The 23,619-nt window shown below is 43.9% G+C and overlaps 2 long non-coding RNA genes across 3 annotated transcripts in view; both read left to right on the top strand.

Moving 5' to 3' along the window:
* The window catches only part of LOC308072039, a 21,468-nt gene extending 1,784 nt beyond the window's left edge, over positions 1-19,684 (top strand). The window contains exons 3-4 of one of the 2 annotated variants that reach the window (XR_013931469.1): positions 211-6,278; positions 7,795-19,684. This is a non-coding gene — a long non-coding RNA (uncharacterized lncRNA). Of the gene's footprint in view, positions 1-210 lie in introns of both variants that reach the window. The other variant, XR_013931470.1, reaches the window with a different exon arrangement.
* Positions 1-23,619, top strand: part of LOC308072043 — a 26,695-nt gene extending 3,076 nt beyond the window's left edge. The window contains exons 2-3 of the long non-coding RNA XR_013931474.1: positions 19,692-19,735; positions 19,883-23,619. This is a non-coding gene — a long non-coding RNA (uncharacterized lncRNA). The remainder of the gene's footprint in view (positions 1-19,691; positions 19,736-19,882) is intronic.

Here is a 23,619-nt window from a genome sequence, read left to right as displayed (position 1 = left end):
ACAGAATCTACAGGCCAGCCCCTCCGTAGGCGCTTTCACTTTAGGCTGCCGTAGCCAGGCTGCAGCTCTACAACTGGTTCGCTCCCCGGAGCGCTGGGCAGAGGTAGGGCTAGCCGCTTCCCGAGCACCCTATATCAGCTTGCGTCCCAGAGCAATTGCAAATTAGTGACATCTGGATCCAAATTCTGTATAACTGCTTTTAACTTTCAGGAGAGAAAAAAATCTTCCTGTACATGCTAGAAGAGAGATCAGATACTGGCTACAAAGCCACGGCAAGGGGCGAGTCAAATTATACTGACCTGCGAGGGAATCGGGCGATCGGGCGAGGAGTTTTGGGTTTTTTTTTTTCCTTTTGTCTTTGATATTTGCAAAATTGCTCGTTCGCCGCAATTATATTTCAGAGCAGGAGGGGCGAGTCGCCCGCTGGCGTTTGCCCCCACTCCTCCGGGAACATTTTGCCTGGCCGCTGCCGGCTGTCCCCGTTCAGCCGCGGCGAGGGGTTTTATCTGGGCTGACTGAAACTTGTGCCCGGGGCGGCAGCGGTGCCGGCGGTTCATCCCGGCCCCGGCCCCGGCCCCGGCCCCGGCCCCGGCCGTGCCTTTGCCGCGGGCCCACCGGGGAAGAGCCTCACCCCTCCGCGCTGTCATCGCCGCGCACGAAGCCGCGTACGAGACCTTCAGCGTCAACACAATCGTTGCGAAATACGAGTGAAATAAAAAGTCGTTTTTATCATAATGCTCCTCTTAATAACGAGGCACAGACTGTCTGGAGGAGGCGGGGGTGGGGGAAGGCGGTGGTGTCGCTTCCTAGGAGCATTGCACGTATCTAATTTGTGTCCACGAGTGAGTGCCAAGATAGCGCTGCAGTCATCTGCAAATGTCCTTCGGGGCTGCACCGTCCCCATTAAAGACAGGAGCCGATTCACCCGTGCTCCTGCCCTGCACCTTCCCGCAAGCCCACATAGCCGCTGCCTCTGCAGACCCCCTGAGCCCTTCTACAGAGGCGCAAGCGCCGATCGCTGGGCTCGGAGAGACCCTCCGCTGGCATGGCGGGGGGCAGAGGGGTCGCTGCCCGCCTCCCTTCGCTCCCTTCGCATGGGAAGGGCAGCGAGAGGGGGTGTCTCCGAGGGGCGCGCTTATTGCCGGCAGTAGCGAGCAAATGATAAACCCCGCAATCTTCACGTGCCAGAAAGAAACACATCTTCCCCGCAGATGTCCGCCACCGGGCTGCAGTGAGAGCGAGCAAACGACAAACAACTCCAAGTTTTCCTTTCTTGCTTTCTTTCTTTCTTTCCCTTTTGATTCTTTTGCTTTCCTTTCGGCGGGCGTGCAGCGTGCTTTCCACTTGAAATCGGTGGGCTTTAACGCGGCCGAAAGCCTGCCGCAATTAACCTGCTACTCCCGCTAGCTTGCTTTAATGAATCCTAGCGACCTTTGCCAGGATCCCGGGCCTGCCTGCCCCCCACCCTCGAAGCCGGGGGGGCGTAGGGTGCTGCTCAGCGAGTTCCCCGGGGCACCCCGGGCTCACACGTTTCTCCCTGGCGGCACCCGACCCCTTCGGGCGGCTGAAGCTTGCCCGGGATTCACGGCGGGAGTTTGCAACCCAGGACCGAGGACTGTTGCCCCCACCCTCCCGTTATTTATTCATGTTTTTATTTGTTTTTGAGTTTTGTTTAAAACCCGGGTCTATCCCACCATCGCAGATGGCACTAAGATCCTGCCCCAGCTGAAAAAGAAAACACGACGGAGGGTGACTGCGCGTAACTAAACGAAGGCAAACAACAATAGCTTGTTGTTCCGTGATTTGGGGCGAAAGGAATAATTCAAAGCTTTTGCTGCGCGCAATGCGCTGTTCCTCAAGGGGACCGGCCAAGGATTTCAGATATGTAGCGGATAACTCGATTATGCTAACAAACTCCGCTTGAAAGAAAACGTTGTTGGGCTGCGGGGCGGGGGAGCAGGGTGCTGTGGGCCGGGGGCAGGGGGTGGCGGCGGCGGGAGAGGAGCCCCCGCTCCCCCCAAGCAGCGGCTCCGCTCCCCGTGCACGCAGCTTCGCCGGTCCCCGCCACCCCCAGCCACTTCCCGGCCGCCCGGACCCGAGATGCTCCAATAACATTTTCGAAGGAGATGTGTCCATTAGGAGATTCGGGCCTGATGCGACGTAACGGAGCTGGCCCCGGTGAATCCTTCCGCCCCCCCGCCTTCCTGCCGCCCCCCGGTGAAACGGGACCCCGGGGGCGGCACTGTGTCCCCAGCTCCAGGCGCTGCGACCTCCCGCACTCCCCACGAAACCCGATAGCCCCCCCGCCGGCCCATGCGCCCGGGCCTGATTACTTTTATATTATCCCTTCTCAATCTCGGGCGCGGGGCTGAGAATTTCCACTCGCTTCTACTATCAGCACCCTCCCGGCCGTCACCCCCAGCATCGATATTTATTTGGGGTGCCCCCCCCTCGGCCCACAGCCAGGCCCTGATCCCGCGGACGGCACCGCCGGCCGGAGGTGGCCCCCGGGGGGCGAGGGGGCCCCGGGCCGGTGCCCACCCAGCTCCCGCGCCGCTCCCGGCTGCGGGGACGGCCTCAGATGCTCCGCGGCACAAGAGGACTCTCTCAGCAGCCAGCGTACAGCTTACAGACAAGACAACAACAACAACAAAAGGCACATATGGTTAAAATAAGGAGAGCGCTTTCTGCCTTAGGGGATTGGCAACAAGCAGCCAAAAATGCAGGGCATTGAATCTAAACTTCTGGTGGGCTTCTGCGGGATTGACAACTTAAATCACACTACAAGCATCAATTTGACAATATTTGTAAACTTCTTATTTCCAGGGATCTTCTTGATCAGAGATAGACCAGGTTGGTATGAGCTCGAGCCACGAAGGTCTTCCCCCCCCGCCCCCCCCCCCCCCCTTTCCCCTTTTCCGAGTTGATGAATAGCGATCAGGTTTCTTTTAATGGCTGCCCCCTATTCTCACAGCCTCCCACAACTAACCCAAGAGCCTGTTTCCTCGACCTCAGTTAATTCCGCTGATTATTCCAAGATGATGAGGAAAGCACGAGGGTTGTTCACTGCTCCTACCGACTCAAGGCATTTGTGTCACCATCTCCATCCCCGGCTCACGGGAGTCGCGCCGGGGAGTGTTCTTAGGAACAGGCTGCCCCCTCCTCCCTCCTGCTCCCCCTCCCCCGCAGGCAGCTGGCCGCTTCGGGCTCTCGGCCGTGGTCTTGCCGCTCCGTGGGTACGCGATACCCGCCCGGGGGGGCACACCACAGCCCCCTTGTGTCCCGGGGTGTCGCAGGGCGGGGGCACCGGCGGCGCTTCGGCGGCCGCCCAGGGCCGCAGGTGGCCCCCGGGGCGCTCCCGCGGGGCCGTGGGGCCGGTTGCGCAGCGGGGCAGGGTCCCGCCGCCCCCGCAGCGCCCGAGGGGGTTTGGGCCCGGCTCCCCGGGCCGCGGGCTGGGCTGGGGCTGGGGCCGGCCCCGCGGGGCCGGAGGCGGGGATCCGCTCCCAGAAATCTCACTAGAGGGCTCTAATACTCAGCTGCGATCGCTGCTGAGAGAGAACAAGGCTTCGTCCTTAACATCCTTCAGTCTTCCAGGCAGATTCAGCCTGGTGGAGCCTGCCCCGGTGCTGTCAAAGGTGGGTCGCGTAGGTCACCCACATGACAAGCCATCCCACCGTGCCCTACCTGCAAGCGAGCGGCCCCGATGCCCCGTTCCCGGTGCATAATGGCAGAAGAGGGTTTTGGGGGGTCCCACCCTCTTCTGTATCCATCCCATGGCAAGAGAAAGAAGAGCAGTCCCTAAAACAACTAAAGCCCCTGTGTTACGGTGGGCCCGCGACACAGGTATCCCTGTCAAAACCCAGGGAACGAGCACTATTTACGGGCATGTAGATTCTTTTTTTTTTTTTTTTTTTCTTCCCCCTTTGCTATAGAAAGGCTTGCGTAAGTTCTTCCATGGTCTATGGAGTGTAGTATGCCCATAAACACATCCATAGTTTAAATTCTGCAAGACTGAGGCAAGCTGAAATGTAATGCAGTGTTAGCTAGTAATACACACAGAGATATTGGTGTCAAACAACACCGGCTGATTTAACTGGAATACATTCTGGTTTGGGATTTTTATTTCCCTTTTTAAACAATTGCTATAATTTGCTGTTGGGAATAAATAAAAACAAGACAGTATCAATTAAAACTGAAACAATTATTAGTTGTAAGGGAAACTTCGTAACATTTCAGAATGCATTCAGTTTAACTCCCAATAATTTTTGTAATAACTAAGTTGTTTTATTTGCAGAAATGTGGAAGTGCAATTTAGTTTTGCTTGTTGTGTCTTGTCTCAGAAGCTTTGTGTACAGGTCAAAACTACAGGAAAAGCTTTGTGGAAAGCTAGACAGTTTAGATCATTTAACATCAGTTTAAAGCTGATTGACTTTCCAGTGGAAAATTTGCTACCTCTGAACTTGTGACAATGTTCTGTATTTTCCTCTGTGGATTGTTTCAGCCTCCTTTTTCCTGGGTTAATTCTGTCTCTGTCCTTTGATGTCTTCTCCCCTTTATTTCATGGGTTCTTGAATCAGGTCAAATACACTGTGGACTTTTTGCTTTGCAGAAAAAACTCCCATGTAATTTAAACAGACCTGGTATCCTATTTCATTCCAGCTTTTTTTTTTTTTTTTGTTTTGTTTTGTCATCAGTTTTATCCTCCTTATAAACAAGGACTGTATGACTCGAGTAAAACTGACTTTGTTGCTTATTTAAGATGAAGAAAAGGACAGTCCAGTGAGCACTGAATTGGTTTCAGTCAGTTAAGCCACTTCAGCAGGCAAGACTAAGGCTGCACACCTTACTGGTTAAGAAGCAATCTGCTGCTGAGGTACCATACTCACATCCTATTCCCTCCAACAGCCTAGGCCTGTGTGTGTTGGTAAGGTGCATGAGGCACATATCTCCACTGGAAATAGATGCTAATAGCAGCAAACAATGCTGCTGCATAGCACAAGGAGGGGGCATGAGCCCAAGCACCCTGTGTGGCTGCCAGCATGCTCCCAGGCACAGCTTTGGCTGTGGGCTCTCTAAGACAGTGCCTGGGGGTGCCATACACACTAGGGATCACTCCCAAGGTGCAGCCTGCACTAGCTGGCACCTGGTTTGGCTTGCTCCATCCTGCACTATTCCAGTCCTCCAACACTGTCCCAGAAGTTTTTGCAGTCCCAGGAACCCTTCCACTCTCTCAGTCCACACCCTCCTTTGGCTTTATGCAACGAAAATATAATTTGAACAATTTACAGTGCATCCCTTATATTATCTCTGATACTCAGAACTAAAACCCCACAGGAAATAATTTTTTGAACCACAGAGGCACCACTGGGGACCTAAAGACCTCGTGACAAGTGCCACTTTGCCTCAGGGCTGGGGAAGGGTTCCCAGCCCTGTTTTACTTATCACTAGGGACATAGTTCAAACATGTTTGCACGACGGGCCTTAACATCCCATCATCTTAAGACTCAGTACTTTATTCTTCTAACAGAGTTTGATCAATTGCTTAAGTAATTTTTAGTTGTTTTATTCTCTCCATAAGCTGCAGAGGAAGCCCAGACACTAAACACAGGGCTGAAGATTTCACTTAGTAACAGTGAGCTGCAAGGCATGGGATTCTTGTCTAACTATCTGTCAATTTTTCTGTATCTGCTACCTGCTATCTGCTACAGCCAGAAAAAAATCAGGAAATTACTTGTTAAAGTCTGTGTACATGTGCACACACACACACACACACACTTGTGTGTGCATATGTATTTATGTGTATTACATATTTATGTATATTATATATGTCTAGCTGTTTTAATTAACATTGGTTCAGTTTTACTTCATGGAAAAACAGATTGCAATTTTTAAAAATCTAAACCCTTTCTTAAACGGCAGGATAACCCCATCGGAGTAATAAAACCTGATAAACATTTCCTTAATTATGAGGTCTTCTTCACTTCAGTCATATAAGAGAGGTGGTGGGAGAATGGAATAGGGCATGAGATAAACTGGACAAAGCTCAGGAAGAATTTTACAGAACAAAAGGATTTTTTTTCTTTTTTTTTTGGAGCAACGTTCTGAAACAAATGCAGTTGTGGGTGAGGGTGTTATGTTCATGTTTATTTTCAAGTGGAAGGCGGTTGGCAGCAGCATTTGGCATGCGTTGAAGGAGTCTGGGAACTGGGCCTTACAGTCATCATAAAGAAGTGAGCTTCAGCTTCCAAGAAGAGAAGAAAGTAGAGTGGTATAATTGGGTGAGTTACATGAGTTATGATGTGGAAGCTGTAGTGTAATGAGCATGTTGAATGCATGTAAGGGAAGGAAAAGTACTCAGTGCCAAACTGGATGCCAGACTTGTGGCTGTCAGAGGTGAGTGCGTGGTATGAATTCAGGAAGGAGAGGGCTGTGCCTGAAGATGGTTCGCTTGATCCATGCCTGAAGGTGGTTCTCTTGATCCATGCCTGAAAATGGTTCTCTTGATCCATCAGACTGTTCTTTGAGGCATTTGAATACAGAGCACAGAGATGGGGCCAGTAGTTTAAAGGATCAAGGTAAAAAGAATGAACAAAACCTGCGAAACGGAAGAACCAAACACGGTCCCAGCAACATCCAAGAGGAGGCTGCAGATATCGCAGATTATCCTGGGGTTGCTGGAGGCTAGCCCAGGTTGACTGCAGTAACCTCTGATCTTCGTAAGATGAAGTCTTTAGCTAGGTGAGAGACTCCTGGAGGGATGTGAGAGGATGAATTTCATAGACAAGACACCTCTTTTCTCCTCAGCTACAGAATGTATGAGGATGCTACGTCATGGAGGAAGGGTTCAGCTAGGGAGACTTCAAGGAGACAAAGAGTGCCTGTAGTCACCTCAGAATCCTCTGTGGCCTGAGGCCACAGACAGACAGGGAATAAGGAGTCAGGAGCTCTTTTTATTTTCACACACTCATGTTCAAAGGCAATAGCTGTATTTTTTTCCTCCAACTGAAGAAGGTTCAGAAAATTCCTCTTGGATTAACGAGCTGTGGCCAACTCCATGGTAGAAGTGTGCACTAAAGCACATTGACTACATTCAGATAATTAAAGGGCTCGTCATTTGCCTGACGTTAGTGATTCATTGGGCTGACTGTTTTGACCTCACATGACAAAAATCTTTACGTTGATGGGTGATGCACCTCTGAAGATTTTTGACAACATCTATGGACACCCTTCCCAACCTTTCAAAGATACTTTGTATTTACCATCATTAAATATGCAATCTATTTAGCTTTATAACATGTGTCTAGAGAGTAGGAAAGACTTTTGCCGGTCCCTTACCCTTGCTGTGTAGTAGGGGAAATACCCTAGGCACACAGAAGTTGATGGAGAGAATCCCAGCAGGTCTGTGAGTCCTGGACTGGGGCTCTGAAGAAGCTTGAAAGAGTAGGGTGAAAAGAGGATTTGGCAGGAAATAAGAAACAGAAAAGGCTTATGAAAGTAAAAGTTTGAAATCTTTCAATGGTGTTGATGAACTTCCCTTAGGCACCTTCCAGTTAGATGTCTGGCACACAGAGTGGCAGACCATGCCAGGATGGCACAGATCTTGGCACTATTATGGGACTAGTACTTTCACAAGGAGGAACTGTTCCTGAACAATGCAAAAACCTTTTGTCTTTAATATTAGGCAGGCATTTTAGGAAGACAAGTCACGTTAAGATTAATTATGGCTCTTTTAGATTGATTCTATTCCTTGGGGACAAGAAGATGAATATTTATCTCTCTGGTTATGTCTCCTAGAATACTCTATAAAAGCAGCAAAGAAGAGCAAGATTGTGTTCCTGGTGTATATTTCCTTTGGCTAGTCTTTCAAGACTCCAAAGGTGTTGAGATATGGTCGATATTATGTAACCTTCAACACTAAAGCAGATGTACATCATTCTTTTGAGAAGTCTTATTTGATCTCTGGAGACCCATAATGTGATCCTCGCTCAATCATTTTGAGCATAAAGGGAACTTTTCCAAGGCATTATAAAAGCAACAAAGCTTAAATGATCATTATATGTAAAGTTTGATGAAGCAGGCACTTTTCCTGCCACATGTTAAATAAACAACTAGTTACTGCGTACTATGTGGTGATGCAGGCTGATAATCTGCTGCTGAATAATATGATGTCATGTCAAGACTTGAACTATTTCCTTATATAGTCCTCAAGAAACAGGATATTTTTTTGCCCACATCTGAAAATTCATAGGCAAATATGCAACCAATCAAAACTTGCACAGATGCTAACACCCAGATGTGTATGTTTCTGTGTGGAAGTAATCTATAGCTAGCAGAACTCTTGGAGAGAGAAATCCTGTAAAAGTACAGATTAAGCACACATAAGTTAAATATGTCTAACTAGAGTGCCAAGAAGTTATAGTTTTATGAAATCTGTATTAGGTACAGAACTCTCAATATTTCCTTCTAAAATCTTTTCATTAGTGTACAAAAGGGAGGAGAATGTAGATTTCTATAACAATCAGCAGAACCTTCCTATTTCATGTACAACAAACCCAAAGAACCACATGACCTTACTTCCAAGGGCCAACCCTTGCCCTCCAAACTCTCATTAGAAGTCAGCACTTGAGTAATCCTATCTTTTAATGATGAACCCTACAATAAACCCATGCAATTTATCAAGAATAATGAATAGTTTGATTGTTGGGTGGAACTTTTTGTGTAAGACTGTCCGATTTGCAATGGTAGAAATTGTGCAGTACTGGATTTGACCACTTTGACAACTTAGATTCATAACAGAAATGGGAAAGAGTGCTAATGTAGATCTGAGTTTTCTTTTTTAAATGAGAAAATACCTTATATATGAGGAGAGTCGTGTCTTGTTGAGCTTGATACACCCTGTGTCCTTAGTAAATCAGGAGGGGCTGTTTTAAAATCAGGGTGCTACAGGAGGTCAAAATCAGACAAAAACTCAGAGCTGAAACCCAGGGTAAATACTTGCAAGAATTCAAAACTTCATTCCTTACAAAACTTCCATTTAAGTTGATAACTTCTTAGCCAGTGAAGAACAGGAAAGATTTCTTTCTGTGTGCCTGTGCCTGTGTGTGTTGTGCATGTACGTATTTACATATATGTATGCATGCACACATCCACACATCTGTTTATAAATATGGCCTGAACTTTCTTCACATTTTCTCATTAAATCAGTGGGAATTTTGCTGAAACAAAGAGTTCTGAATATTGCTGCATCAGATCTATTTCTTTGGCAAATGATGAAATGTGCAGTAGAGTTGACAAGCACACCCTGCTATGGAGGAACTACTGAGCATTTGAAGCCAGCAAACGGAATACGCTCCTTAGGGATGTGTAAGTTAAATTCTTTCATTGACACCTGGTTTTTGAAAAAATTGGTAGAAAGGAGAGTAAGTAGTGTTCAGATTTTCTGTAATACCTTTACTGATGACTCAGGTGATTTTATACAATTGGTGTAAAACCAACTTGAGTGAAGCAGGCCGGTGAAGAAAAAGGAAAGTCAGCAGGAAATAATACATGTTGCAATACCCGTTTTCACAAAAGTGGATATATAACATAGGAGGTTTTTGCACTTCTCTCAGTGCTCCCCACTGACATGCAGTACATTAATCTAGTGTCTACTTAGTGGAGATAATAATTCAGTATATTCTTGTCAGTTTAAACCTATGGCAGCACATACAGGAGGGAGGAGTGATTGCTTCTCAAATGCAAATTACTAAGCATTCATGTTCCCCTACAAGAGAAAGGCGAGTTCCTTTTTTTCCTGCAGAAATAATATGCCCCAACAAATGGGAGAACCATCACCACACCCCATGAGAGCCAGCGGGAGCTGGTTTTCTCTATTCCTTTCTGTCTGTGTTTGAGTTCCTTGCAGAAATGGGCCAAATTTAGATATGAAGTTCATACTAAGAATAGTCACCCTGTTGGACATGTCAAAATATAGATTGGTCTGAATTGAGACACTAGGGTCACAACCAAGCAAAGCTGCAGGAGGTGAAATCCAGTTCTAAACTCTGGAGTTCAAGGGCAGGCTAATTCCAACAACGTGGCTGTTCAGGATGCTGTTGGTGCTCTCCTTATCTGTCTCTAGTTTAGAGACGCAACAAGATTACTTGAATTGGTGTCTTATTTGAGAAAGGCTGAACAACCTTGCCCATGAAATCGCCCTTTCCTTGCCTTACTCCAGCACTGTGTATTTTTCATGGATGGATGGTCATTGACTGATCACATTACTTTCTTTGTATCTTCTGACAGCTGTTCAACCTCAGAAAGAAAAGGGAGCAAGGGAAAGCTGCCAAGTCCATTTGCTTTATGTGAGTCCCCACTTCAGTCACACAAGAAAAGGCCTTGCCTCTGTAACCTGGGCAGTTGGTGCCTGGATTTTCTCTTCATATGTATGCTCTAAAACTGAACCATGGGCCTGAGAGGAGAGAAGCTTAATATGCCATGTGCTTCCCATTTGTTGAAGGTATCAATACCGAAGCTCTGTTGGCATGCTAAAATGTGAACATTTTTACAGTGTAGCAGGTTATGGAAGCTGCTCTTGATAAATTCCAGTAACAGCATTTTACACTCCACGTGCTCCTTTCTGTGAATGACAGATTGCCCTATTAGCTCTTTAAAGAAGCTCCTGACAAGGGTGATTCAGCACACGAAGAAAATGGAACATGTGTCTAATTCAGTGTTCCTGCATTTTTTAGCACATTTACACGGGACTGCGATCTTGTTCTGTCTGATATACCAGAGCAAGAAAAAACTCTGTTCAGCGTAGGTTAGACACTCCTTAATAGCATCAGAGCCTCTGCTGATGTAAACCGAAAAACAAACGTATGGATATGTTTACCTCTCCCCTGCTCGCAGCTGATCCTAAAGGTATATGAAGTTCACCAGAATTTTTTCCTCTTGGCTGGGCAGTAGGAAAAAGGACCATGGCAGACAGACTAGAGGTCGATGGTGTGGCTTGTTGGATAGTAGGGATTAGAGATTAAACAACATGCCTTAATAACTACTAGAAGTCTGTGTTGAAAATAGAATAACGGGGTAATATCAACACATATTCTGTATTCTGGAGGTGCTTTTTGTAGGAAGACAGTTCAAACTCTTGCCCAGCAGGACTCTTCCAGACATAGAGATAACTGCTGGTTTTATCCATCCGGTGGAACCAATGGGAAGAAGGTTCAAAGATTTAAATTGTTTGTGATTGACTACATACCTAAAACTTGTATCATTAAACATTAAGTGCTCTTTAAAAAAAGCACATAGATCCAGTTGTAAATACTAGAAACACTGTGTCTGATTTAGAAACATTAAGAATGACCCAAACATTTCTCAAATGCACAATTTTAAATTTGCTCAGATCTCTGTTTTGTGGTTTATTCTTCAGCATTCAAGGTGGATGTATGAGATCCCATTTCAAGTTTTAACTTCATGGCTTCACTTAAGAAACAGGAGAAAAGGAAAGTTATATGAATTAGACATTACATATGATTTGGCAAAGCACTTTCAGGAATTCCATAAGGAAGAGTAAAAAAAAAGCACAAATCCCCCCACAGTTGCAGAAAGTTAGCAGCAACAACAAATAGTGCAGTTACAGTCTAAAAGTACACACTTTTCAGTCAGTCTTGGCTGGTGAAATGTAGAAGCTTAATGTGGATTACACTTTTTAAATCTTTCAACATCAAAAAATAGAAGAGACGTAGTGTGTTTTTATTTCAGAGTACTTTGCATGCAATCTCAAGATAAATGGGAGAGACCGATTGTGTTTGTACCTGTGCCAGACGTTGTCGTTAGATATTGCTGTTTTGTTTCATCAGCCAGATGAATTTACCCAGGGACATCGATCAGATACCTACATTTAAAAGAACACACTGTCAAATTAGTGGATAGAAAGAGCACATTATGAGAAAGAAATTATCTGGTGAAAGATTTAAAGACTGACTCACTTGTGTTTTGTTTCATTAAATGTGGGTTAGTCCCCTTTCATTTTCCATTTAGCGCAAACATTCATGGCCTCCATTACAATATCAGATTTTAACAAACTAACTGACTTGGGATACACATGAACCTCCTTGGAAAAAGTGCAGCTCCCCTTCTTACAGATTCTAGATTGCCTTAAAATGTGGGGCCTGGGCTGGGCAACCCCACTGGCCTTTGTGGAGAGACTCCTGTAGGTCTTATGGTTGCACTGCAGGAGCCTTCCCAGGTGGCTGGGCTGGTGTCTGCTTCTCCAAAGGGGAGGGCTGGTGACAGGGAGAGGGTGCATCCACACCATCACAGGACACAAGATATATTCTAAAGGGGAAAATACAAAAAGCCCTAGGAAAATTGCCCAGATATTGCCTTTCCCCTCCTCCCTTTTAGATAGTCTTGGAAGATAATCCTGATTCTTGCACTTAGGGTCAAGGGAGCAGCTTGTGGTCGTAATGGAGGGGCGAGGATCAGGCTGGAGAGTGAGCACACATGAGATAGGGGAGGTCCAGATGAGCAGAAAAAAAGAAGAAAATGAATTATAAAAAGCTTCAGAAGTCACAACTGACAGTATTTCATCTTTATTTTGGTGACAGTGGGTAATGTTGTTATTCCGGTTGGCTAAAAGCCCTTGCTCTTCAAAAGAGTTTGTCGAAGATTGATTTTATAAAAAACGTAAACAAAACACACTCTAAACACCCTGTGTTTTGTGTCTAATTCTTTTTCCTAGTCATAATTTCTTGTTGTCTTATTTATTACACACTAAGCGTTTCTAGACAGAAAACACTTCTGTCTTGAAAGAAAACACTTTCTACTTGATACCTATATGATATCCATCTGTTTCTCTCTGTGTATGTATTTATATATATGTACAGAACCCAGGGAACTCTGGAGCCCACTTCCATCCTGCACAGCAAGACCCAGACATTGCAGGTCCAGGCAAGAACTGCACCTCTGGTCATTTTCATCTCAGTGGCTAAAGGTGAAAGGTGCTTGCCTGATGTTGTGAGGAAGCCCCAAGGTGGGATGCCTTGGGAGAACCATCTGGCTGTAACTGAGGTCTTTCCCTACATGTGCTTCCTTACTTGCTGCTTTCTAAGTAGCAAAACATTACTGCTTTGGTGCAATATCATGGTCAAAGAGCACAACAGGTCATTAAGCGCTGCAGCTGCATGCTAAGGCCATGCTTACTTCCAAGCTCTACAACATAGTCTCTTGAAGCTAAGCAAGCAGGCATGGAAAGGGTTCATGGCAGGCTTTCACCCAGTAGAAACCCAGTTTCTAGTCTTATACTTAGCCTTATTAGCCCTTGTGGTCATTTGTATATTGGAGCACTAGTGTGTGCTCCTTACTGTGAGGGCTCCTGGCAAACGGGCCACTCATCGTGCTGATGTAGGAGCACCCAAATCTTGGTAGTACCCAGACAGTTGCCATTTCAAGGCCAGACTTCATGGGTCAAACTCACACTTCATAGAGAAAGCACTCTGTATAAACTGTCAGCTTTGAAACCAAACATTTCCCCACCTAGCCTACGCCATAAATCAAGCTGTGGTGCTACTTTCCAGTCAGCTCCGTTACACAAGTGGTCTGATTGAGTTTTGTGACAGAGACGTATTTGGGCTAAAATGGTATTTTTACGTGGAGTGGGGGATAAACATGACTATTTTATTCACAAAGTGAAAGGCTACAAGACAGTAAGAGGCAGGCACAGGGAGTACAGGTGCAGTACCAAATCCTGACCTGGCTGTCTCCATACATGGGCTTTGTGCCTGGATTCCCTCATGTTCAGATCTGCAGCAGAACCATGACATTTCAGAACCTCCCATGAAAGCTTGCACTCCTCATATCCAAAAAGGCATTTCCATGAATGCATGCAAAATTTTGCCCTAGGTCTTCTAAATGTGAAAAGACCCAGCCCCCAGAACTACTGTACCATCCTTGGTCCCCATAAATGTTAATTCATCATTAAAATTATTAAACAGTAAATGGCTGTGATGTATTATTACAAACTTGAAGTATTTCCTTTGATTGTTTAAAAATCTGTTTTAACTTGAGTCATCTATTTTTTTTCCTTTTACAGTTTTGAATGCTGCATCTTACCATATGTGAAACGTTTCTTAAAGGTGTCAAAGTGGCTTGTCATGGGTTTGGAATGAGAACTAAATTAAATGTCCATACTGTAGCATACTTATATAAATAATGAGATATTCCAGTATAAACCATTCATTTGGCAGTCACTTCTACATCAGCAAGTACTAAGTGCTATAGAATTCCTGCCTAACTTTGACACATGCAGAGAAAATCAGGAAGGAAAATGTGTGTGTTTAGAATTTTATAGAGAAAGACAGCCCCTTGTAGTCTGTTGGCATGAAAGTATTTCTAGCTTTCTTGGAAATAGTGCAAGAAGTTTAACAAAATACTCTGGATTCACAGCAGAATGCTGGAGCATTCAGCTGCCTCCCACTGAACTCCAAAACTTGTTTCCATAATTTAGAAACAGAGAGGGTGGAAATGGATAACAAAGTCATTAATGAGTGCCAAGAATGATTTATTATGGGTGATATAGTTTCGCTGCTTTTAAGAAAAAATATGTTAAATAAAAATTCTACATAAAATAAAAAATCATTCCTATTGAACATTGTGCAGAATTTGCTTTATTAGTGTATTATATCACCACATTGCCAGGTCTGGCATTTCTCATCCAAATAATGTTTCAAAGTGCTAGCAAGTCTTGTGGGCTGTAGTGCAAACCATGTTAGGAATACTGCTTGTGCAGAAACATAACAGTAGCAAAGCTCCTTTTGCTGAAGTTCTGGAAACAGCACCAGAGGACTCTTTTATCTTACATCAGCTTCACAAAATTGTCTTGTACCAGGCTAACAATAATAAAATTCTAATAGATATTTAATTCTAAACTGTCTTTCCAACTGCCTAGCTGCTTTAAGCTGGTTTTTAGGTTACAAGTCTTTCTCACTCAAAGATCCACACATACGTGCTCTGAGAGCATGAGTGGTAAATAAACTTTGTCTTCTAGGTGAATTTTATGCTCAGACCAAGAGGCATTCAGTATCTGTTAAAATTGCATCCTGATTTGTTGGCAGCTGGCCTAGGGACTGATCCTGCACCTACTGAAGAGCGTACCCCAGACCCCTGGGCTGACAAAGGTGTGCAGTCTAGCCCAAAGCAACCACAGACCTTTCTCACCAGTAAAGACACCCTTCAGGTTTAAGTCTGGAACATGCTCGTTGGGATATGAGAGGGAGCTTTTGCTGGCACCAGGCATAGAGTAGCTGTCTGTCTTTATATTTGCACATGATTCATCTCCAAAACCTTTAACCAATGCCTTGAATGATCTCTGAAGTCTCTCTGGATTAAGAAATAACTAAATAACCCATTCCAATATTTGTCTATGCCTCAGTGACTCAAAAGACTAAAGTAATTTGGCAAATGATGGAATCAAAGTTCATAAATGTAGCTAATAGCTTGTAGCTTTTCAGAGATTGCTTCATGTAAATGCAGAAGTGTTTTTAAGTAATTTACAGATGGATTGCAGTTAGCTTCAAAACAGTGGTTAGTGACATGAAATCACAAGCTTTCATCAAATAATTTGATTTAGTGTCAATCTTCATTTAATCATGCAAAATAAGAGCATTTTATATTTTTATTGCAACCAATAGCTGAAGTTTACAGGCAGGAAGCACAAGCCTTCTACTGCACTCTTCACTACTGTCTTCAGCCTCTCGCAAAGAGAAAAAAATCTGTCTGTGGTGGAATTTGGGGAGCAGCAGAGCCCCAGCAGGGGTAGTGGTTGGCCTGTGGCACCCACCCATGGTGTGGGTTGCACCTATAGCATGTAGGAGTGCAGGATGGCACAAGGCACCCCAGATGACTCAGGATTCCAATAAAGAGGAATTTCACTAGCTGTTAGGTTGGACTCGGGGTATATTGGGACAGGAAATATTACCTTCCTACATTCTCTTTGGTGTCTTTAATGCACCCTTGCAGTTACACACCGGGATTCTTTTTCCCTCCATCTGCTAGTGGTAACTTACTGGCAGTGCATTACTTGGCCATAGGTTGCATGAATTTTGTTAATTAAACATCTATTTCTGTAAGATTATAGAGCTGTATGAAGCAACAGTGTTGCTATGATCTTTTTGCTTGAAATCCTTTCTGACAGGCAATCTCACTAAGTATTCCCTGTTCTGAACTCTGTTCCTATGGCTTAAGTATATGTATCAATAACTCAAGGGTACAAATGTGTTATGGGGTTGCAATTATCCTCAAAACAAATATTGCAAAGAAAAGAAAAGAAAAGAAAAGAAAAGAAAAGAAAAGAAAAGAAAAGAAAAGAAAAGAAAAGAAAAGAAAAGAAAGAAAAAAGACACAAGCTAAGCCATACAAAAACATGATTAAGGCCTTTTAATTTATCTTGTCCAATAGTGCCTCCATTGTGTAATGATACGTACCTCCATTGTGTAACAAGTGCCTAGCAGAGTCTGAAGCCTTATTTTTTAAAAACTGCTTAGCTTTTTTTTAAAAAAATTTTCTTTATTTCCCTTCCCTTAATAGTGTCATGACTCAGGGTGGAATTAAAACACAACCAGAGCCATATTGCACAATCAGGTTTTAGGCAGATTTGTCACAGAGCATTGTACCTCCCACAGCCTCATGGAAAAACCCTCTGAGCTCCTGCTGTCCACTTTGCACTAAACTGCATGAACACACCAAGTGGGGCAGCTGTGCAAAGGGATTTCAGCAGGTATGGAAGCAGCTCCACTGTCGCTGCCTCTGAACATTGTCCAGGAGGTTCCTGTTTCAGAGACTGTTGGGGTAAGAGATGAATGGGGAAAACTGATTATGTATTGGCTACTGATTCCAGCACTGCAGAGAGGTAAAAGTCAAGTGAAACTCATTATTTTATTATGGTATCATAGTCTTTTTAATATATTACACTCTGAAGACTTTTGCAAGTCCCAGAGCAATATTTTGGTATGTTAATTTGAAAAAAATGCATTGTAAGAGGGTTCATGGAGATCTAATATTTTCTAGTGTTAGCATTTCTATTTTTATGCTGCCCTGCTTTTCCCCAGCATTTTATTCCTCCATTAATTTTAATTAGGCTCTCACTGGATTTCAAGTACAATTAAAGTACAGAAATGGGAAAGGTTTCTTGCCAAGACTGACTAAGATGTCACAGAGACACATAGTCCCACATCCACTCTTCATGTCTAAAGGTTTGTATTTTCAATCCAACACACACAAACACAGTCAGAGACTCAAACACTCACGGAATCTGTGGTGTGCTGACAAGTTCGTATATTAATAAGATAACTATTTATCAAACAGCAACACAGACACCCAGATTTCCGTTTGGCTCTTAATACATTGCATTGTGCCATTTAAAAATTATTGGTGGTGTCAGACTCTCAGTGCCAGCAGAACTGACACAAAGGGACACTAAATCAGCTTTATTGGCCCCTGGCATCAGCTGGTGGAGGGAGCAGTGCCCTCCAAGCTGATGAACAGAGCATTGCAAGCCAAAGTGGCTTCCTGGGGCCCTAGGCGTCCCGGTTAGCTGGAGAAGATCTGAGGTGGCTTTTCTAGTGTTGTGATCAGACTGGCTTCCAGCTGCTCATGGCATTTGGGAAGAGTAAAGGTGATAATGTATTACCTGTGCTCCATGGATCTGGCTTCAGACTAAGCACAGTCTTGCCGGTCAGCATGGATGAGCCCTTCATGAATCTGGTGTTCTCACCATAGCTAGACAAGCCATTGGCCACCTCCAAACAGAAAATGCGTGAGTTGTTTGTAAGAAAGATGCTGTTTCTATCAGAGATGTGGAATATGAGCAGATTCTTAAAATTATGTATTTGCTCTAATTTGTAACAATACTTTCTTCTGCATAAAGTGTTGCAAGGAGGTATTGTTTGCTGCAGCCCAATTCAAGGCCATGATTGTCATTTCAAAGGGACAAGGCGCACTGCTTCTGCCTGAAGCTATGGGGAGCTGGCACCATGCTAATTTCACAAGGCTGAACAGGACAGTCTCTGGGATGTCTGGGGTAGCACTTTAAACTGGTTTTCAGTGCAGCTGTGAAGTATATGTGTGTGGGAGGGGGTTACAGGGAGGGGATTCCTCCTGGCTGTGTACCTGCCCCTTACTGTCCTTTTGTGGGACAGCACCTTTCCCATCACCTCAGCTACCCAACAGTGCTTTCTGCGATGGAAATCCCACTCAGAGCACTTCCTTCCTCTTTGCTGGCGAGGGATGAGCACTGGGGCATTTCCCTCCCCACCTCCCTTTCTGTAATACCTGGCCAAGGAAGAGAGAGAGGAGGTGAAAACCCACCCCAGAGCCATGTCCACTCCCTCCTCTTTCCCCACCACCTGGATGAGGGAGAATGGGAACCAGTCGCAGCCCTGCTCCTCAGCACGTCCCTCCCTGGCCAAACCTGGGGCAGAGGCTCAGGGTAAGGAGAAATGTGGCTGGGGCTGCAGAGCAGACTTGGACAGTGGGACAAAACTTCTTGCTGTACTGGCTGCTGTATGGGAATGATAGCTCCTTTGGGTGGCTTTTGTTTTTAATACTGTAGAAGTACTACATGCCCTTGTCTCGAGTGCTGAGAACTTTCCAAGTTCTCTCAGGATCATCCCCTATCTCTTAGGTAGACCTTAGAGAAGAAGTTTACCATATAGAAATGCAAACTTACACAATTCCTCACTAGTCAAAAGTCCTAGAACAGGATCCAGATAATGTGGGATCATGAGAAAGAGAGATTGAACCATGGTTGCAGTCAGGGTGTGCTCCAAGATGACTTCTACTTACACAAATATTTACTTCCAAGAGACGCAGAGATATACATTCTGCGAGACATCGTATTACTTTCTAGTATTAGTAATCACCTGATCAGTGTTTGGTTGATCTGATATCTGCCTGAAGTATAGGTTACAATGAGTTATCACACTTTTCTGGCCACACTGTATGGAAGGAAAAAGCTGTAAGACAAATGATCTATAGTCCTCAATCGCATGAACTTGGAATGACAGATAAGAAGGAGTTCCATTATTTCCATCTGCAGAAGGCAGCCATCTTATATCTTTATGATCTTTACTGCAGATAAAGGTGAAGTAAACCTCTTGCCTTGCAGAAAGCCCTCTGTCCCCTTGGTTCTGAGCATAAGCTCCCCTGGCAGTGTAACAGGCGTAACAGTGAAAAAGCAGACTTTTACTGATGCCTCCCAAAGAGAATATGCATTTAATCATATGCTTCATTTTAAGCTTGTGCTTGAACTTCGATCACTTTTTAATTTTGGTTGTTAATAAAAATGCTTTGTGGGATCAAGCCAGTAATTCATAAGCATATTTATAGCTATTATTTCCTGATTCACTCAATTTCCAACCAATTCTTATTGGCAGAGAGAGGCACAGGGTTTTCTGTCATTGCTAGGTTTCCACAACAACAAAGGTCTCCCTTCAGTCTCCTTCCAACAAGATTGGATTGATTAACTACGCTACTGTTTATTTTGCTGTTCCTGCCAAGTATATGGCAATGCAGAAATAGGAAAAATTAGCCTAATGTGAATATGTGGACAACAGAGAATGCCAGAACAAATATCATCCCTGAACATGCAACAATTCCCATTTCATTTCATTTCATCTCATCTCATTTCATTTCATTTCACTTCATTTCAGGACACTAGCATTTAAGATGCACCTCCCAGACAAACAAAGAAGATGTAAGTTTCAAATTCAAGTTGGACATTTAATAACAAAATATGTTGAGAACATAGTAGTTCAGAAAGTAGTTTTGCTTGAAAAGTAAATTACATCTTTTTTTTTTCTTTCTTTCTTTTTTTTTTTTTTTCTTTTCTTTCTTTCCTCAGCGGGGCCAGTTTTGCCCAACAGGAACCCTGATGGGAAATGGAAAGGTGCATGTTCAGAATGGTAAGTAAGGGAAGCTGGAGACACAGTATATTTTTGGGGCTTCAGGATCTTATCTTAGAATATATTGAGTGAAGAATGTAACAGAGTTTAGGAAGACAGGCAACTGCAAGACAAGGCAAAGAAATGTTTCTTTCTGCTCCATCTTTTCAACCTGATGTTGCATCTGGAGAAACACTGCAGACTGACAATGAGGGAGGGGAAAGAAGATGGTTTTCTATGTTGGAAATCCAGCTCTCTTCTCACTTTTCCCTTTCTCCATTCCAGCACTGTAATTTTACATACCCATCAGTAATGCTCCTCATATGTGCCTAGACACTTTGGCCATGAACCTATTGTCATATATGGATGTGCTTCAATTTCAGTGGAGCTTTTCTATGGATACACACAAGGAATTGAGGCAAACAGTGACAGAGAAGAGAAATTTCTGCAGCCATTTCCTTTCAGACTGAACAATGATCATTCAAATAACAGTTAAATCTGTTTTTCTGTTGATTATAATATCAGCAGCATCCTCAGAAAGTGGGACTGAGATCAGAGCTGAGATTCAGGATGTGTACTGTGTAAGGAAGATTACCTATTTGCTATATAGTGCAACTTCACGCCAAAACCCCTCATATCTGAACACAGTTATTGCTAACAGAATTGTAGGTAAGAGTTCAAATGAAATCCTAAGAGCAACCACTGGACTTTGAATGGTTTGGAGCAGAGCTTGGAGCAGTATTTCAGTTCATATATAGCCACAGTGGATCAAATCAAAAGCCTGTTTCACATTTTCTTTGAATTATGAGAGTCAAAATCCAGATCATAACTTTGCTGTTCAGTGGATATATATTCATTGGCATTAGTGTTTCTGAATGGATTAACTCATCCATTGTGGAATACAGATCCTGCAGTTTGCTTCAAGATAAGCATGAGCAGTATCAGAGCAAACATTCTGGAAATTTTCCAAGAGAAAAGTCTCGCTCATGGAAACTAAGTGTTCTGTAGGAAAGCTGTGAATTTGGTGAGTCTATTGAAAGAAATCCAGCAGGCATCTGACCAAAACTTGACTGTTTTTCAATCAATTAACCCACCTTCCTTTTCCCTCCCAGGGTCTACCAGCCTCCATGGGCTCACACAGCTCCACAGAAGGACCGGGAAAAGGCAAAGGCAATTTTGGGTTTCTGGGGAGCACGTTTTGGACTACAGCTCCAGAAACTTTTACAGTGACAATACTTGGCTGTCCCTTAGGTGAAGTACTGTAGAATTTTTGGGTACATTGTACGCAACAAAAACGAAAGCTTCTTCTCAAAATGTCTCTGTTCTTTCAGAATAGGAAATGCATTTGTGACAGATAATTTTGGGTCATCATGCCAATGCACCACAGCTCTGCCTCAGCGGTTACTCAGTGACACAGAAGCTCAGTTTCCAGGTTGCTGATGTTCGTGACTGTACCACCAGGACCAGACTCACTGCAGACGGTGAGCTTGGCATGTGCTCCAGCTTCCCATGACACACTGGTGGGGATGGGGCTGTTCAGGTCCTTGATCTGGGACCAGCTCCTCTCCTGATTTATCCTAAGACCAAAGAGGCTTTGAGGACAGTGTCGTGGGGTTTGTTGTGTACCGGAGAGGCTGCTCAGCCAAGGTTACTGACTGTGTCACAGACCTCCAAACAGTCATTAGGTGGAAATAAACATGGGTAGTTACTAAGACATACTAGATATGGCCTCATGACCTAGAAATGAAGGGCTTTCTATATAAACCATTTACTCAAACAAAATTACGCCACAAGAAGGAATAGGCTGACTCTTCACAATCTCTATTTATTAAAAACATTGCTAACTTGTTCCCCGATAACTTGATTTATGAAGTTCGTGACAAATTGCTTGCTTAATTGAAATATGTCAGGTTTCTAAATGCTGAAATTAATTACCCCTCCTTTCCTAGTGAAGACTGACCTTTACTTGTACAATATTAATCCACACATTTTATGAATTATGCGAAATATCAATTTTTTATGTAGAGACACATGCATGTGTTATTGTAGTGGAGTACAGTTACATAATTATTTTTAATTTAGGATATCAGTTTAATTAAATACTTGCAGAAACCAAGCTTTTTCAGGAAATTTGCAATTACAATCAATTTGAAGGTACAGCTACATTAATATGGTGACAAGCCCAATAATAAAAACTAACTAAGTAATTATGGGCAGGTGCTGAACAGATGTGTAAATAGAAGGTCTCTGCATGGAACATTGTTATATATCATTTTGAAAAGCAAAAGAAACCTGTTATCCATAGCCACTCATATATGCAGTTATAATCAGTCACAAAAAAGTTAGTTCTTTGAATTTAGATAAATCATTTAAAAATGTGTATGGCACTTATGCTTTCATTTTCTGTTTCTGGAAAGAAAGTCTAGTTGATTGAAGACTGCTGCTCTACTGTACTCAAAGAGTCTGCCGCACTATTGAAATATATTCTTCTTTCAACACATTTATGATGAGTGGGTTTTGAGTTTGGAATGGTTTAACAGTCAAAACAATTCACATTCCATATTACAAGTTGAGATTTATTTAAAGAAGGGGGGAGGCTAAGACCAGTTTAGAGTTGTTTGCTCAAGTTATCAGATTGCCAAAAGCCCAATTTAACCTCCAAATAGTTGGAAAACAATGAAATTGCATTACTACTGTGAATTGCTTTTAGAAAGATTTACAGTGGTTGGCTTTTTTGTTGGGTGTTTTTTTTTTCTTTCCTCCCCCCCCCCCCCCCCCAAACCAAGATATTAAAATATACTTTTTAAAGTCTTCTATTTTTGTGTGAGATCCCTTCTTCTGTAGTGTGCTAGAAATGATCCGATATGTGATGTACGCAATTAAACTGAAATAGTTTTTGTAACAATCATATAGAAATCCCAAGGAGAAACTAGCATCTAAGGAAAGCCGCATGTGCGTGAGCCCCCTGGATGGAACAGGATCCCCTAAGCTACGTCTACAGAAGATCACAATGTCTAAAGTAGCCATGTCTAAACAAGGGGCATGTCTAAACCAGTCTCTTTCAGGAACTTAGATACTTTATTCCAGACTGCAGAGATATGCCTTCCTCCTCTCAAGATTCACAGCTCTAAAACGGATGCCCGTGACCCAGCAGTGGTCCTTCTCAAGCAGTGCTGGAAGAGAAGTGAAGTGCTTTTTCTCATTCTCAGGAACGAACCACTCCAGCTGTTGGCACTATGGAAAGCTGTGAGAGGCGCCTGGAGTTGTGCACCAATTCTTTTCCCTATTCCAGCATGTGCAGGGCCAGCGACTTATCCAGAAAGGGAACAACAATTGCCATGTCTGGAAAGAGATTAACAACAAAGCAGTACCAGTGCTGCTGCAATAAAGACTGTCTGGGCAGATTCCACTCATCTACTTCATTTGTAAAAAGCAAAACTTTTAAAGCACAACTTTGTATTCCAAATGCACTACGAAGTATTTCAGGTGGGGAAGGAGAAGTGGGGAACACAGTCCTGCACCCTGCGGAACTTTACAGCTGGATAGTCCCTGTGGATGGCACAAGCGGCAGTACTTCTGTCCCGTGTGCTGGTATGGTGCTCTTCTGTACCACCACAAGGCGACAGACAGCCTGCAGCAGCGTTAGAGCAGGAAGGTGACACCATTAGGTACCACAACCTTTCCCTTTCCCTCAACT

This window comes from Falco punctatus (genome assembly GCF_963210335.1).
Source record: "Falco punctatus genome assembly, chromosome: 12".
NCBI classification, from domain to species: Eukaryota; Metazoa; Chordata; class Aves; order Falconiformes; family Falconidae; genus Falco; species Falco punctatus.
Note: the sequence above shows the minus strand (reverse complement) of the source record. Positions and strands in the feature narration are given on the sequence as shown.